The sequence below is a fragment of the Onychostruthus taczanowskii genome, unplaced genomic scaffold, assembly GCF_017590055.1.
Source record: "Onychostruthus taczanowskii isolate IOZ18803 unplaced genomic scaffold, ASM1759005v1 scaffold28, whole genome shotgun sequence".
NCBI classification, from domain to species: domain Eukaryota; kingdom Metazoa; phylum Chordata; class Aves; order Passeriformes; family Passeridae; genus Onychostruthus; species Onychostruthus taczanowskii.
The window spans coordinates 4,103,946-4,121,515 of NW_024500128.1; the positions used below are offsets into that span (position 1 = coordinate 4,103,946).

At 38.4% G+C, this 17,570-nt stretch overlaps 1 protein-coding gene across 3 annotated transcripts in view; it reads left to right on the forward strand.

The window, feature by feature from the left end:
- The window catches only part of TMEM108 (transmembrane protein 108), a 154,118-nt gene that overhangs the window by 16,547 nt on the left and 120,001 nt on the right, over nt 1–17,570 (forward strand). The window contains exon 1 of one of the 3 annotated variants that reach the window (XM_041407803.1): nt 14,097–14,180. The exons of the other annotated variants lie outside the window; for them this stretch is intronic. The gene's annotated coding sequence lies outside the window, so the exon portion shown is untranslated. Of the gene's footprint in view, nt 1–14,096; nt 14,181–17,570 lie in introns of those variants that run through there. 3 annotated transcript variants of the gene reach the window in all.

Consider the following 17,570-nt stretch of genomic DNA (forward strand, 5'->3'; position numbering starts at 1 on the left):
TGGAGCTGTGTGTTCAGTGTTCGGTGTGGTTGGTTGGGGTGTGTTAGACATATGCTGTGTGTTCAGGGCTGTTCAAAGGATTAATTTACATGAGCCATGCAACTGTACTGAAGCTAGTGGTCTTCAGTCTGTGCTCATTACTCTGTCATGCTTAAGCATAACAAACTATTCATCTTATTCCCAGTTTATTTTTCCCCGCAAAAATTCACCAAGGGGAAAAAAACCCCATGAAAATAACAGAAAAGCTTCCAAGACTGGTTGGAAGGGAATGAATTCATTAGTTTTCCTAGCTTTCCTCTTCTAGGCTCAAGCCAGCTGCCCAGTCTGTCTGGTTCATAGATGTGAGTGAGCCACAGTACCGAGGAAAGACAGTGGGAGGTGCGGATGGGGAGCCTTTCTGAGATTATTAAGGTAGAGGGGAAAGAAAATTACTGTTTAGGACACAGGCTACCAGTGAAATTATTGCTTTTTTAAGCAATTTGGTAGAATGACTGCTTTTTGAGCTAATAGTCCCAGATTTCTTCTTTAGTTACTGACTATATATTGGTTGATTCTTTCAGGTCTTTACAACAGACTTTTTTTTTTTTTTCATAATTGCACTTTTTTATTTCCTGGGTGAAAAAAGGGTTATTTCACTGTCTTCCAAGCACAGGAAGCTTCACTTTTATTCTTTCCTTGAAGTTAATAAATTTAGTTTGTTGTTCTTAGGATGAGAATTTTTAAATTATTACTTTGTAGAAGTATGTCAAAAGTCCTGAAAATTGTTGTCCGAAAGGAACTGGCTCCTGTTTGAATTTTTGCTTTGATGCCAAAGGAATTTCTGTGAAGGAAGGGAAAACTCTGGTCTCTTTGTCACTGAGAACATATCTGAATTGATTTCAGTAGAATCTGGTAAAATTGGCATCAACCTGAACCACTGGAAAAAGACACTTTGCATTATTGTCTTACTTCTTAATAACAGTACAGTACCATTTTCATCAAGGTTAGACAATTCTGAAGTGTGCTAGTAAATATCTGATGGCAACTGTGCCAGTGGATAAGCATGGCTCTGAGTCAGGAAGACTAAGATTCTGATTTCTGTTCATTTTTTGAAGTACCAACTCTCCATTGACCTGTCCTTCTATCCAGCTGCTATTGCCAAGCTATACATTCACTTTCTAATAGACAACTTTTTCCTTTTGCCCCACATATTTCAGGAATGCTTATTTTATTTGTTTATGCATCTATTTATTCATTTATTGTGTATCCAGCAAGATGAATCTGTATGAAGAGCTGACTGCAATTCAGCCATGTCATCACAGCAGATTTTTCCAAGGAGAATTGGAAAATCCCGCTGTGACAGTCACAGCCCAGCTGCACATCTTAAAACTTATTGCAGCTCTAAACAAGAAAATTGTACAATTTAAATAATGAAGTGGATCTCAAATGTTTTTATTGTAACCAAACAAATAGACACACAATGAACATGGCCCTGCCACTGATGACTGGCATAAAACATTGGGAAATGTCATATTTCATGGTGCAGTTAGACATCCAACAGCCCTATCTCAGCATGGATGTCAAATTTATATTGTAACAGTGCTTTATGATGGCCATGATTTTTATTGATGACCCTTGCTATCCATATGAAATGTTTTCTTCTTGCAACTGTGTTGTCAAACTGACATCACCCCTCTTCTTTACTATTCCACAGCAACTTTCCACAGCAGAAGGATTCAGGCATTTCACCTGTTTAGCTGCTTTAGCAAAACACATCACTCATAGGTTAAAACTGCAAGATGAAATGATAACATTTCCCCTCACAAAAGTGTGTGTACAATGGAACTTTATGGGAAGGAAATGTCATATCCAAATCTTACACAGCAAGAAAAACTACTCCATCTCTTGCTAAAGATGCTGATTTGTGACTGAATGTGATTTGAAACTGATGTGATTTGAAATCACAAAGATGTGACTTGAGCTGAATACAAAATCACTTGAAAAATATGAGCATTTGCCGTGTTCCTTTAGAGGAATTACACTAAACTTATGGTTGAATAGCCATTTTCACTATGGTCAGCCAAAGACAGTGTTAAAGAAAGTTTGTTGAATTTCAGATAAGCCAAATCACCTCTCTCAAACAGTCAGTAGGAATAGGGGTTTTTTTTTTATTATTTTAGCACCTTTTACATCTTTATTCTTGCAAAGCTGGAAATACTGTGTGAATAGTGTACCTCTGGGAAAAAAAGTCATATTTTATTTGCAGCCTGTCAGGAATGGAGAGATCTGGTTAAAATGAAAACCAAAGAAAATTGTCTGGATTGGGCTACTGCCTGAAGAAATCTTGCTCTGAATACTGAACTATGTATTACTTCATGTTAAAAATGCCCCCATTGTTCAAACCGTATCTTAGCTAGTGGATTGAATTTTTTTAGAGATGTCAGCTGAAGGTGCATGTTGGAATGGGAAGTTATTTATATGTTTTGTGGAAAGAAACCTGATTTGGATAGGAAAATTTCTTATAAATGCCAGGTTCATTTCATGGCTGGAATTTTGGTCTGGTAACCTACTGAATTTACAGTCAGAATTTAGTTTTAGGTGGGATGCAAAATAGAGCAGGTTATATAATCTTTCTAGCTAGATGGGGGAACGCATTTTCTAGGAATAAACTGACTGATTTTTTTCCTTTTCAAAGTAGTTAATGTTCTCCATGGTCTCTTCCTCAACCTTTATAAGCAGAGCATAAACAGCAAGGGATGAATCTTCAGTGCATCACTTTCACATCAGCCAGTAAGAAGCATTCTGCCCTGAAATGCTGAGCCCTCACTGCACAGCACAGCTTTCATTGCCTGCACGCGTGCAGTAGTTCTGCTTCTTTCTAGTTGTGTTGAACACACTGCACTTTGGAAGGTTTCATCTACAGGGCAGATTAAACTGTCTTATACAGTTGTCAAATGCATTTTTGTTATGAGGTAGTCCTCTGACCAGGGGTGTTTAGTGTCCCAGAAATTCCAGACAAAGGGTTGAGACTTTCTTCTTTTCCTTGTCTGTAAAATTCCTCAAGCAGTAAAAAAACCAATGACATGAAGAGGAAAACAGAGTAGTCTTAATCACAGTTACCTGCTGTAATAGGCTTGGAATTCAAAGAAAGGCTGATAATCTTGAGATTTCTGATGTCCTTTACTGCAAAAAAATTGCTCAGTCATGTTGTCTGCAGGCCCTGTCCCTTTGCTTGTCCTCCTGCATGGGCTGTGCCGCTCATAAATAGGATTGTGCTCTCCCTTGCCGAGTTCTGTGCAAGCCTGGTGTGGGTTCACTTGGAAAACTGAAAATAAAAAAGCAGATGTAGAAAATAGAATTATGTGTTCTCACCTGTTTTGTCTGAGGTAAAGCAAGTTGTTTACTGACCTTTTCTTGCTTTAATGATCTCTGTGTTCCATCTCTTATTCCAGGAAGCTTTGCATATCTGCTTGTACCTATGACTAGAAAGCATTAATTTGGACACCTGGATGACAAAAAATTGTTTATTTACACTTAAACAGCTGCAGTGTTGGAGTGCATCCTTTGAGGATAAGAGCACATGATGGACACTAATTGGAAGACTTTGAAAACTGAGCAGTATCTGCCTTGAATTATAACCTTGTGCTGTGCTCTGCACAAGATCTGTAAGATCAAGGCAGAAAGTCTCACTGAGAACTAGCACAGTTTCAGAGACTGCAAAATAAAAAAGCTTTGACAGTCTTAGAAATGCTTCACTCGGGGTTGAATGGTAGACATGCATCTCAACTGCATGGGCCTGAAGGAGAGGAAAAATTCTGATGTGCTGTTGGGGAATTCTAAGCTGTGTTGTGTTAGTTCTGTGCGAATTGTAATCTTTGTTAATTTAAGAGAGGGCTAAGCCTCAAGTCCTGGACAGGATGATTTTTCATGTGCAGAGTTCTGCAAAGACTGCTTTGTAGATTGGTTTTTTAGATATCTATGAGCTTTACAAGCCATTCTACAATAGGCACAATGAAAAGTATATAACTCAGAAGTACAGACAGTGAAAACTATTATCTCACCAGGAAGTGTAAAAAGGGAACACCACTGAGGCAAGCAGCTTAGTGAAAAACTTTGACAAATGGTAACTTTTTAGAGCTTTTCTGGATTTGCAAGGCTGTGGGTAGGGAATCAGCTGGGGTAGAAACCAAACATCAGTTTTAGTGGGACATTCGTGATAGCAATGACTGTCATGTGAGAGGAGACCAAAGGGAGGCAGCAGCTCGATGGAGAATTATCTTGTCATTCACCTAAGATGGCAACATCTGAGAAAGGGGAGCTAGAAGAAGTGCAGTGGTATTGCAACAAGGTGCATTGTTGTTGTAAGGGGTAAGTGCAGTGATGTTAGCTATTTTCCTTTGCAGGACTGCCAGGCAGCCAGGCTGTTCTCAGGGGCAATATGTTGATTTGCAGCAGAGAAATGCTTGCTGTATCTCGTTCACTTGGGGTAGTTTCTGTAGTCAACACAAGTTCAGTGACAAGATCCTGTGGTTTTTTTTGTGTCCCCTAGAAAGGAGTCAGTGTCCCTGCTCACCCTTTCTTTTGTAGATGTACAGTAGCCTGTGATAAAATAAATTTAGACTATTGTATTTTTTGTTCCAAAAATCTGTTCAGTGTTTTCACAATGCAGCTAGAGTGATATAGGCATGTTTCTTTTCTTTAACTTGCTTGCCAGTCATGTTGATGCCTTACAGAGCACATTGTTCAGGGTACTGTTTGGCCATCTTTGTGAAACCCTTTCTCAATTGTGTTGTTGGTTTTTGTCTAAAGATGGAAAGCTTTTTAGTCTTAGTCCTTCACTGAGGCACTTCAGTAAAGATAAACACTTGGCATATAAAGTACAAGGCTAGATGTAATGAAAGAGTTGTTTGCTTGACTTATTTGGGTGCAGTGATTTTTACATGGATGCAGCTGGTGCTGGTTTCCCATGTAGACACCCTTTTAGCAGGGGGTGTTCACTTCCAGGGCTGTTTTGGGGATTTCTTATATGCATCTCTTATCATAGGGAAAATGTTGGCTTTTTTTTTTTTTTAATAACTTCTATGTGACAGCTTTGCTAACCCAGGTTATCTGAAATGCAGGTCTCGCTTTTGGGGAGATTTGAGGATTAGAGGTTCACATGCTCCTGAACAACAAAAAGCCCTTCATTGCTCTGTGTGTCTCATCTCGGTATGAAATGCTGACCTAAAGCCTCGCTTGTGTTTCTCTTTGTATATCCTGGCAGCAGAGTAGCTGGTGTTGCTGCTGCAGGAGTAACAAAAGCTTCCAATTACCATCTGTCATGTCATATTTATAATTTTCAGGATCCAACCATGGCTCTCCTGGTGCGATTGACTACGAATCATGATTGACGTTAATAGCTATTTTTAAAAGTCAGAACCTAGGCTTTATTTCTGACAAGGGGAGCATGTTTGATTGATACTGAACTCATTACAATAATATACTCGAGTCCAGGAGTCCTGCCGTGACATTTATAACAGCTTTGTTTCACATGCACATGTACAATTATGTCCTAGTTGTGTAGGGCCTGCTCCAGCAGTTTGAATTTAATGCCATGTTTGGGGGGTTCAAAAAAGGAAGAAGAAGGGAAACAGACACCTGTAAAGGCAGTGAACACCCCTTTCAGAGGATTGTCCTATTGCTGAGCGGAGGAAAATAAATAAAATATACCTCTTATGCATTGACTTTAGCCATATTTCTGTTTGAAGAGATGCATATCCCTTTTTTAAGCTGTGGCATGCTGGCATCAAAAAATGCTCTGCAAGGGTAGTAAATCCCTACTATTTGGAACAGGCTCATTATACGCTTCAGAAATGCAGGCTTTTGATTATCCTTACTTTCGTCATTCATATGTGATTGCTTTTTATTTTATATACAGTAAGTATTATAAGAGATACAGACAAAAGTTTTGATTCAACTTTGAAGCCAGGCGAGGAATAAAATATTTTTGCCAAAATGAAAAAAGTAAAGAAAAGGCAATAAGACTTGTGTGAACTAAGTTGGCAAAAGTAAATACTGCACTAGCTTTTGTGGCATTGATTATAAGAAAAAGAAGAGACAGCTTTGAATGAAGTCCAAAGGACAACACCTGTGGCCTGAAAAATCAATATATTAGAATAAATTGTGTAAAACGTTGGCTGTAGTTGAAAAGCACGTTCTGTTGAGAAAATCTTTAGAAGTGGGTGTTGTACTTCAGAACTTTGCCATGTATTCTGTGATTTTTCTTCTTCTGTATATTTTTAATAATTTGTGAACAAATGAAAATGAAATTCTGAAAGGTTTTTTTTCTTTTTTGTGGCATAGTTCTAGACATTTCAGTGCTCAAAACACTTAACTTTAAGTGATAACACAGCAGCATTTAATTCTGCCACCAAAACTAGACCTATAATTTCTGTGCAATTTTAAAGTGTTTTTGATGATTAAGAGCCTGTGTCTGTTGTGTATAATGAAGTTTTTAAAGGGTTTCCTTCCAGGTCTCTGCCTCGTTTTTTGTGTTGTGAGTTTGAAGATCTGGGCTGGCACCAAATTAAACAGAGCTCTCATGTCTGCTCTCTCTGCCTCCCTGAGACATGGAATAAGTAATAATAAATGGTAAAGACTAGATGAGATTAGAAAATCTGCATAAATAAATAATGGGATAAAAATCAAGTTTTACAGAATCAGGGGCAATTTTTTCTTAAAGCCAAGTGTCATAATTTTTAGAGAAACACCTTACAAATACATAAGTTATGTAATAATTTGTGAAAATGGCAAGCCATGAAAGGCAGGAGTTCTGATAGGACTAGAAACATGATACATGAGTAAAATTAATTATATCTAATTGTATCCAGTGCAGCTTCTAAAATTAGGCAAACTTCAAAGAGGCATTTGTCATTACCACCCTCTGACAAAAGGTGGGATAGAGCATGCTTATCTTGTTGTCCCTGGGAGCAGCACTAGTATTTGGCTGGCAAACAATAAAGGTTTTCTAGTAAAATTATGCTCGTGGCTGCAAGAAGACAAACTCACATTTGAACAAGTACACTGGATTATGGTGCCTACAAGCAGATAGCAGCCCTCAGGATGCACAGCCAAATGCTTTCTTGTCTGTGTACAAGAAATTTTTGTTCTTGTAAAGCAGTGCATGAGCACTTCTGCAGGTAGTTATTTGACATAGTTGTGAAAACTCAGTCTTTCATTTGATAGCCTAATGGACTGATACTGTATTTTCATTTTCATTAGGATGCATAAACTTGAATTGATTTTGCACGAATGTCACTGAAGAAAGGATGTAACTTTTGTGCAGACCTATTAAATTTTTTCCTTATCTTCTTCTAAGCTGTGCTTTAAAAAAAAGAAATTCTTAAAATGAAAGTGTTTGTTGGCATGAACTTCAAATGTCTTCTGAAGAAAACTTCCTATTTTAAGCTGACTTTTAGCAAAGTGCCCTGTCTGCTCTGTAGCATTCATGCTGTGAACACAAATTTGAAATGCAAAGAAGGTGTCTGTTTTAGTACCACTGGCCAGGGGCAGTGAAAGGAGTGCAATTCTTCTTACCTTCACCATAACTCAGTGCTCTCAGTTCTGGGGGAGAAACTATTGAAAGAAGAGTCCTCAGTTTGGAAGCAAGTAGTGATTTGTCTTTGACTGGGTTTGGTTTCAGATCCTTGACCAGGTGAGACACCTGTCCAGGATATAGTGAGAGGATCATATTTTGAATTAAAAACAATCCTAAGTAGAAATAACTGGGGCAAAAGCTTTTAAGTACTTCTGCATGTAACAGAGAATATTTTTCAAGCACACAAGTTTTATGTGAAATTTGTAATGAACCTTATGTCCTTTTTGATTCTCGTGCATATTAAAAAGCTGAGACATGAGATATACAGTAAGGCAGATAAATTTAATCTTAAGTTGGTTTTCTTACATTTGAAAAAACCGCAAAAACTAAGAGATATGAGACTTAGTACTATCCTCAGTAGCTCAGTGCTAATGAAGGCTTGTGAAATTGTTTCCAGTAGGAAAACAGAGTTCAAGTGCTAGCTGGAGTTTCTCTGCTCAAGAGCGTGCCCATGCCAGTATGAGTAGGCTCATGGAGGCAGCACTGTGGTCCTGGAGCCCAGTCTACAGATGCCTGAGTAACACTGAGCGACTTCCTTAATCTTCTACAGCACAGAGCAAAGTAAAGTAAATTTACTTCAGGAGGTTTAAAATTGATTGAAACACAGGCTCACCTACATTGAAAAAACACCTAGGGGACTTCTGCAAATGGAGAAATATTGAAAATCACTAGACTACACAATTACATATGTATGATTATTACAGGGAGCTAATCTAACTGCAGGTAAAAGCTGTCAGTATGGGTTGCTTTAACAATTGGCATTGTGTATATACTGGAAAATGCTATTGTTTTGATTTCTTCAGATGATGAATGTTTGAGTGTTAAAGCACACTTGTCCCATCTGGTGGGACCAAAAACCCAGACACTCTCACAAGTGTCTGGTCTGTTTGGAGGTATTTTAGCCAACAGACAGAATGCTTTTATGGTCAGCCATCAACTAACAAGACTTTCAAATCAATTCTTTAGATATCAAATGCTGCCTTGGCACAACTGTTGTCTTCAAGCAATGACTTTTAAAGTAGATTGTTCTCCAGAGAAAAATGAAAGTGTCTCTCTGCTGTTAGTGTGATTTATGCTTCAAGTAATGTGCATACCTTGAACAATAATACTCGCATACTCAATTCTATTTACAAGTGAAGGTTTTTTTGTGTAATTTCTAATAAGTTTTGCTTGCATGATGGGTAGAATGATTAACATAGACAAAATTCTAATGGGTGGGACTAGTTACTACAATATGGATGCTTTTTTGAGCAGACTTTATATAGTTGAGGTGAGTTTCATGCATAAATTCATGTTTAGATATTACATGCTTTCTTTTGTCTAGAGATTGAGGTACATGTATAGATATTTGTGGATTAAGTGAATGTTTAGTTCTAAACCATAAGATAGACTACAACTTAATAGCCTAGAATTTTTAGAAGATACAAATATGGTGAACAATCTCTTGTTTTAGCTTGGCTTCAATGTATTTGAGGTACCTCTTGTCATTTTTTAGCAAATGCATATTGATGTTCTGGCGTGGTTTTTAAAATTGGATTATTTTATATTTTTATTTGAGTCTGAATGAAGAGCACTACCATTTCTGATTATTACTGAAGGCTCTCCACTGAGAGAGGAATGCTCTAGAAACAGCTGTTCCAGGAGCAGTGCCTTCTACATCTTAGCCACTGACCAAAAACAAAGTCACAGAACCATGTAAATTGGTGATAAGCAGGCGTCTCTGGAAGTCACCTGGTCCAGCCTCCAGCTCAAAGGGAGCTACTGCCAGCAGTAGATCAGCTGAAATGTGGCTTTGCCTTGCTGAGCCCTGCAAACCTCCAAAGGAGGTTTTGCAATCTCTTTGAGTGAAGTTGCACTCCAGCATGGTCATTTTGCTCTTGGGCATGAGGTTCAGCTAGTAATCAGTTGGTGTTTCTTGAGCATGCAGTTCTAGGTGGAAGAAGGAGGAGTGAATCTCTCAAACTGTAAGACCTACACTGTAAATCAAAACACTTTCCATAAGTAGGTTTGCTGAAGAAAGCATAAAGGGGAAATTCCATGCTGGTTTCCTTTAATTACTTCAAAGCTCAACAGAGGAACTTGAAAATCAGTTATACAGACATGACTGCGTGCCAACACATCTCTTTCGGAAATAGCAGAATTGCTACTCCTCGTTTTGCTGATGATGTCATGAGGAATCTGAAGGAGCAATCTGAACAAACTGCAGCTTAGGCAATGCTTTATCAGCAAAACAGTTATGGATTTGTGGATAGCAGCATATCGACCATGTATTTTAGTGCATTTGGCAGTTTTATCCTTTAATCTGCTTGTAAACCCTTTTCACCGGCTTGTAAGATTGGCTTTCTCAAAATAAGTAAACTGCAGAGGTGATTGTATGTGATGTTACACTGAGATGAGCATCTCTCATGGCTAAGATGATGCCATTTTTTTTTTCTAATTGGGACTATGGGAACAATTTGATAAATAATGTAGTTATAGATTTCAATAAAAAAGGGAAAGCACAGAGTAGGTCAAGCTGGGCACAACTAGATATCACAGTAGTTGGTTTGAAAATATTTTTGAAAGTTGGAATAAAACCCATGAAGTCTGAATTGGGGCAAGGAAATGTACTCACTTACTTTCAGAAGTAATTTTTGATTTCTGCTAGAAATAAGACCGACTCTGTGGAAATAACAATGACAGAGATCCTTTGACCCTTGGGTTTGCAATGTGTAGAAATTCTTCAAGATTCTTTCAAACTATTTCCCACTGGAAATTTTGTGTGCGTTTTGCAAACAAAATTGCCCGTGTCCTTGAATTTCAAGAACAAGCAATCAATTTAAGTGACAACTCCTGAATGATGGAATACACCTGAAAATTTGCAATATTTGTTCCAACAGTCCAGCAAGATTTCATATCTAGTTGTCAGGAATTCACCTGACAGAGGTGAGTGCCTGAGGACAGACCTTGCTTTGGGTGCCACTTCCCTGCTGAGCCCTGCTGCTTAGGTTGGCTTATCCAGCTATGGACTTGCTGCAGTTGAGTTTGCAGCTTGCCATGGGCATTAAGTAGTTCAAAATGTGTTCTCACATTTTAATAGCAGCCAGTTCCTGCCCTTCTGGGGCTGGATGATAATAAAATTACTGTGTGGAAATGGATAGAGGACAAATGAAGTGCTGCTGAAAAGCTAGATGTGACAAGCAGTATGGAGGAATAAGACATTTCCAGGGCTTTCATTTGTGCTGCATTATGTGAAATGGATGAGAATGGTTTCTTTGTTCAGTCAAGATTTTGTTATGAGGCAGCTAGGTCACCGAGGTTGACTTACAGTGAAAACAGGAGGAGAATATTGATGACTCCTGATTGCTAGCCAAAAGCAGGAGAGGGAACAGCAGTTCATTTTAAAATCGAGAAGCGTAAAATGTCACAGAACACAAACTTTCTGTTTCAGGAGGAAACCTAGGTAGAGAAGTTTTTGTTCTCTTTGTGAATAGGCATCAGACTTGATTGTATGTGCAGTCACAGGTATACCAGGCCTTAAAGTTGTACAGATGCCATTATCAATGGCCTTCCCTTGCAATCCATGCCAGCTCTGTTGCATCCGCTTATTGCATTGAAACATAATGACTGAGAAGTTTGTTTTTCTTTCCTTCCCCTAAGAGGTTAAACATTTTCTGCCTCTGTAAGAAGTGAATCAATAAAAATGGCTGGAACCCTTTGAAATGTACATCATAGTTTTTTTCAGTTAAAGGGGTTATTTTTGATGACAGCACTTCAGGTCTATTATGTAGTTAAGAATCTTAGCATTCCATTTCCCCAGTGCTGCTGGGTCCTGACATAATAATATGCACATTAAGTGTGCACATAGCCACACAAGTGAACAAGAATGCTGTTTTCTGTATTTCCTGACTGTTTCCTCATGCCAGTCATAGGCCAATCATTTAACCAGCACCATTTGCTAATATTTTTGTTAACTCAGGTTTTCTGAGTACTCTGTCAGAGATACACTGAGAATGTCATGAAGTGCTAGCAAAAGGGCAAGAGTCAACTTCACTAAAGCACTTCTTGAGGCCTTTCCTTCATTGGGATTCCTCTGCAGCATGTACCAAAGAATAGTTGATTTCTTGGTACAGTAAGTCTTACCTGTGATGGAATGGGATGGAATTCTTCAAAGGGTTGAAATAGTTATCTGTGCCTAGAAAGGCTCCTTTTAAGTATGTTTGTTTACACCTTTTTAGATTGTCTCCATTGATCATTGTTCAATACCTTGTTTTTTCTTTACTGTTTAAAAGTTACTGTGTTTTTTGTGCAAACAAGGCAAAAGAGTTTGTACATAAAGAACACTGTGGATATTACCTCTCCGTGTTCAGAAAAATATGGAAACAAATCCAAACAACTAAGTGTACAAATTTTGAAACAGAAAAATACTGTGCATATGTCTAAGTATCTAAGCATATTATTATACCTGCATGCATAAGTAAAGATAAAACTCATGCATGGTTTTGCTAAATCACTACAGCTACTCGAAATGCATCTTGTTCACAATTGTATTTATGAAATTGTCAACTCATATACATCAACATTTATTTTTCCTGTGTCAGGTTAAAAAATGGTTTGAGATAAAGTTGACATTGTATAATAGGTCCAGAAAAAAAGGGGTACTTGTTTTATGGTTGAATGGTGGCATAAGGTCCTCCTAGCTTGTAATTTTTTTCCAGTCTCTCTGAGCTGGAACTGCAGGAATTAAGTCCCTACAGCACTCAGAAAAAAAAAAAAAAAAAAAAAAAAAAAAAAAAAAAAAAAAAAAAAGAGGTCGGAGAAAAATGTCACAGACCTTGATAAATACATCAGAAGATCTACTGATTTAGAAGTATTAAAATTGCTTGGAGTTTGATACGAGGAAAATATCCAATTTGTGTAGGGTTAGTTGGACAGCAACTCAAAGTCACTCCATGTTTAGGACCAGATGATTGAAAATAGTACATGGATATGTACTGTTTTCCCCCATGTGGGCATGAATAGGTGCCTTGAGCCCTTGATATAATAAAGACTTTTTATCTGGCCAGTGAAGATAGGACAGTTAGAGATACATTTATTCTTGATGCATGTTTGGGCATGGATTGTTGCTGTTGGTCCAGACAACTCGTGTCTGACACTGGTTGATCTCTGCTAGGCAGCCAAGGCATGCATAGAGTAGCAGAAAATTTTTATCTCCTACCTGCTCAGGACTTCTTTTTCACAGACTCAAGAAAATGATAAATTGTACAGGGTTGTAAGTGAAATTGTTCTGCTTCTCTCCCTTCTGAATATAGTCACACCTTAGTTATCTCTCATCTGTTTAATATGAGAAAGATTCAACACTGAAACTCAAAAAACCATACTTCTGTGTTACTCTTGTGATCTCTACTGCCCACCTGACACTGTCTTCAGTGCCTTGTACAGAGAAATTCTGGTCTCATATACACAGATCATTTTTCATAAGCTGAGCAATCTCTGGAGCAGGAGATGTGTGGCTTTGAAATTATGAGAGCATGTCTACAGGCTGGCAAATGGCATTTCTCAGTGGAACATTACCAATTGGTCATGATCTACCAAATGCACCTTGGAGTTTTTTCAGCCTGCTACCTGATTTTTGCACCTCTGACAGATGGCACCCCAGGCCCTTCATATCACATTTGTTTGTCTCCTCAGTCTTGACTCTGAGGTAAGACTGCCATCTATTGAATCCTCAACATTATCTCCTGCAAAATTCAGCTTTCCACCTAAATACTGACCAGTCCTTTGTTTATGAGATCTGACAAGATTGGAGGCCTCCCTGGCATGCCTTCAGGCTGGATCACCTTGCAAGCAGAGATCAAAATGTCAGAAAGCAGCAGCTGAGCAAGAGCTCTTAACTTGCTGCACTGATTCTTTTTGCACTGAAAGAAGCCATTACAGATGCATCTTTCCAGAGCATGGCTGTCAGATGCATTTTTCCAGGGCCTGTCAATTGCAGTAGGATGCAGCTGTCTTCCATCAAAGGGAATTTCAGGCACTTGAGGATAATAGAAAGAAAGAGATAAGAATAACTTTCAGAAAACACAAAATTGGAACATGATTATAAGAAAAAAACCCTTCCATTCAGCTCATTGATTACTCTCAATGATTTGTCTCTGCTTTCATTTATATGCAGGAATACTCTCAAGTGTAATAAGATTCATACCCTGCACATTAGTAGCAGAAATTTTTAAAATCACTGGCAGGATGCAATTCTGAAATTCTGCCTTCTCCCTAGACACCACTTCACCTTAATAGTTTGATAATGTGAAAATCCCATAAGCACAATATTTGAAATTTTAATTTTTTTTTTTTTTTTTTTTTTTGCATGTCAATATTTAAGAGACTCTGCTGAATGGACTTTTAAAGAAGACTCCCTCATTTTAAAAAGTGAACTGACCACAGTTCAAAGTTGTTTGAAGCCAGTGGCTCGGTGGTCTTTTCTGGATGCCAGTGCAGTGGGACTCTAACAGTTCAGCCAAGTTGAGAGGTCTTGAACATTCTTTGTTAATCTCCAGGGACTTCTCTTGCACAGTCAACAAAGTAAAGAGTAAGTAATCTAAGTAAAGATTAAACAAAGGGTCTGTTCAGGAGGATGGTGAGGAGGCTGACTGTTTCTAAACACATAAGGATCACTACCAACCTAGCACCTCTTGGGATTTCAGACATTCCTTCTCCAGGCACTGAACAAGCTAAAGGTGCATGGCTAAAAGCTTGATTTCACTTGACATATTCTGCACATCTGTCTAGAAAGGCTTTCCTTTCTTAGCAGTTTTCCTTGGAATATCTCCTCTTTTAGGGGAAATAATATTTATTGGAAATAATTTCCAATGGTGTTACCTGTTTCAAGTAAAATCCTAAATATCAGGCACTGCAGGATGGTGCTAAGCATCAAAGATGCCTGAGTTTAAGTAGTGAATCCTCAGAATATTAAGGATTATTATTATTTTCTGTTGCCTGCAGTGGAAATATTTGTAGCTATGCCAGCTGAATAATAAGGTAAATCACAGGCCCAGTTGTTCTTTTTTGCTCTACCAAAAACTGATGTGAATTACTGGGAGCACTCAGTTCCAAAGTGTGGTATATTCCCCCTTCAGTGATAAAGCAGCAAAGTTGCTTGTATCTGCAGATCCTTCCCATTGGATTTAGGAAGGGTAATGCTTTCCTGTTCAGGCACTACAAATGAGGTAACCCATCACCATCAGAAGCAATGGAAAAAACAAGGACCAAAGGTTAGCATGCATCTTATGCTAGTTTGGCTTTGCCTGGACATTGGCAATCCACTGTCCCCTGCTGACTTCCTACAGCCCAAGGAGCAGAGGCCTCATCTTGTTCTGCATGCAGTAGTCACTTGTGGCCCTTCTCCCAAGGCTGTATGAGCAGTGAACTCCTAATGGAGAATTGCTTGGCCTTGTAAAGTGCAGCATAAGAGATAGAAATGTTTTCGTCCCTTAGGGGGATAAATTAGGTAGGCACAGGAATGAGAACAAAAGGTTTTGGAGTGGATTGAGCAAATAATACGTTTTACCACAAAGAGAATCAGTGTGTGCTGGGTGAACATATTGCTCAAGAGTGTATGTTAAAGTGCATAACTGTTCATGTGTGGGCTTGTGTGCTCCAGTGTTCTTTTATAGGGGTTCTTGTCACCCACTTTTCTCGCTTATGCACAGGCAAAATTGGGCTTCACCCAGCCTAATCCTGCACAGTGATCCTGTACGAGGCCTTTCAACACAAGAAAAGTACCTGTGCAACAACCTCTATCTGAACTGCGTCTCACAAGGGCAGGACAGACAGAAAATTACCTCAGAACTGAAACATTATCTTTTTCCTTGAAAAATCTCCATTTTCTCTCAGTCATCCTTGGGGCTTTTCATTCAGACATCAATAGATTCTTCCTTTACTGCCGGGCACCCAGAGAATGGTGATGGCCCAGGAGCTTTTTGTGTGCTCCAAATGGCAGCATCTTGTCCAATTCTTGGCTTCAAAGTCTAAGGGAGATTTGGTTCCTCTGAACATAGTGGGTAAGAAAAAACCGGGAAGTAAATGGGCATTTACAAAAATTAATTTCCCCACATTTTTTGTGAAGTATTAGCCAGAAAAACCAAATAACGAGTTGATGTATGTGTTTTATTCCTCCTGAGGCAAATAAGAATATGGATCATCATTTGTTTATGCTGGACAGGAAATCTGCATAACTTTAATAGGGCTTTCTATTAGTTTGTGACAAATAACAAAATGCCAATATATTCACCATTCCAAACCCATTAAACCTGTCAGCTTTGCAAATGATTGATAAAATGCTCTGGTTTAGACTTGCACATTTCATCCACATTTTACTACAACCACTGCTTCATGTATGAGGGACAGCATTCTCACCAGGGATAAGTAATTGGCCAATTAAATCATAGGCCATGATATCTTGTAGAGTGGAGTTAAATCAGTGATAGTCTATCTCTGAACACTTTGAATCTTAATGTTGGATAAATTAAGCTCCCTTCTTTGCAGTTCCCTTCATATGGAATCCTTCTGGTGTGAATAATGGAAAACCTGAATTTGTCAGTCAGGCAAGGCTTTACACTGCTTTTTTTGCCACAGATTTGTTTCCCGACTGGGTTCCACCTCTACATTTATTACTGAGAAGGCATTAGCAGCTTGGTTGATAAAATAATGCCTCCCTTATTTATGGCTGAAGCCTGACATCTTGGTAGCAGGAAGTGTTTTGTCAGGATGAGGACCCCAGGACTTGATGTTGGAGCTTTCACTCCAAGATTACTCTCCCCCAGTAATTTTGGCTTCTTAGTGCTACAAGTTGAATTAATTTTAGTAGTCCAGTATTGTCTAGAGCTTTTGAGCTGTACCAGAGCTCCATTGTGTCACAGACTCTATATAAACCCGTAGTGGGGAAAAGTCCCAACCCTGCAGAGACTGCAGTGTAATCAGGCAAGAAGATGGGTAACAAAAAGGAAATGGTATCTCTCTTTTTCAGATGGGGTTTTACTATTCACACAGGATAACAGAACAGTAATGCTGTTTTCAGAAGTGTGGAGAAATAAAGCATTTTGCCAAATGTCAAAAAGGGAATTTCTGTTAGAGTGGGGAGTGAGCTGAGATTTCTTGAGTCCCAGTACACTACTCTGATAAAAAGACAATCCTCCTGCTTTGTGATTTTTAAACAAAATTCAAGCATATCTCCCACAGGCTGGAAGCTAAGTAATATTCTTCTGTTAGATGACAAAAAGCACTGTAGCATGTGGGGAAGGCACAAAAAGTAAACAGAGATCATAAAAGTAAATTAGTTTTTCTTTTTTTCCCCCTCTAAATAATTTACAGATATCTTAGCGACAGTACTAAAAATGTAAGAATTGCTTCTATTTGACTCTGAGCTCTACCTCATAGTTGTAATATCTCCTTTTAGCACCCAGGGTTAATCTGGATGCTTGGATAAGAACGACCAAAAAAAGGTGAAGTGTGTGTCTAAGTTCCTAGTAACAAAAATGGTGACCAAGGTTTGCTGTTTACACTCCTGGATCACTTTTCTGCATTCCTGTGCTGGCAGTGACTGTTCCCTAAGTCGGGGCTAAATGTTTTAAGCAAAATCCCTTCCTGAAATATGCAGCAAACTCAAATCCTTATTTTTAAATTGAGAACAAGACTAGGTATTTTTCCATAGATGCAGGGACTCCAGCAGGGGAGGTACAAAAGCACTGGTAAACCCGATAGTTCTCTTAAAAAACCAGAATCATAGAATCATTTATATGGGAAAAGACCTTTAAGATGTTCAAGCCTAACCATAAAAAAAAACCAAAAAAAACAAAAAAACAAAAACAAAACAAAAAAAAAACCCAAACAAACAAAAAAAAACCCCAAAAAACCAAAAAACAACAACAACCAAAAAAAAAAAAAAAAACCAAAACCATACACAAACCTTTTTGGTTTTGAA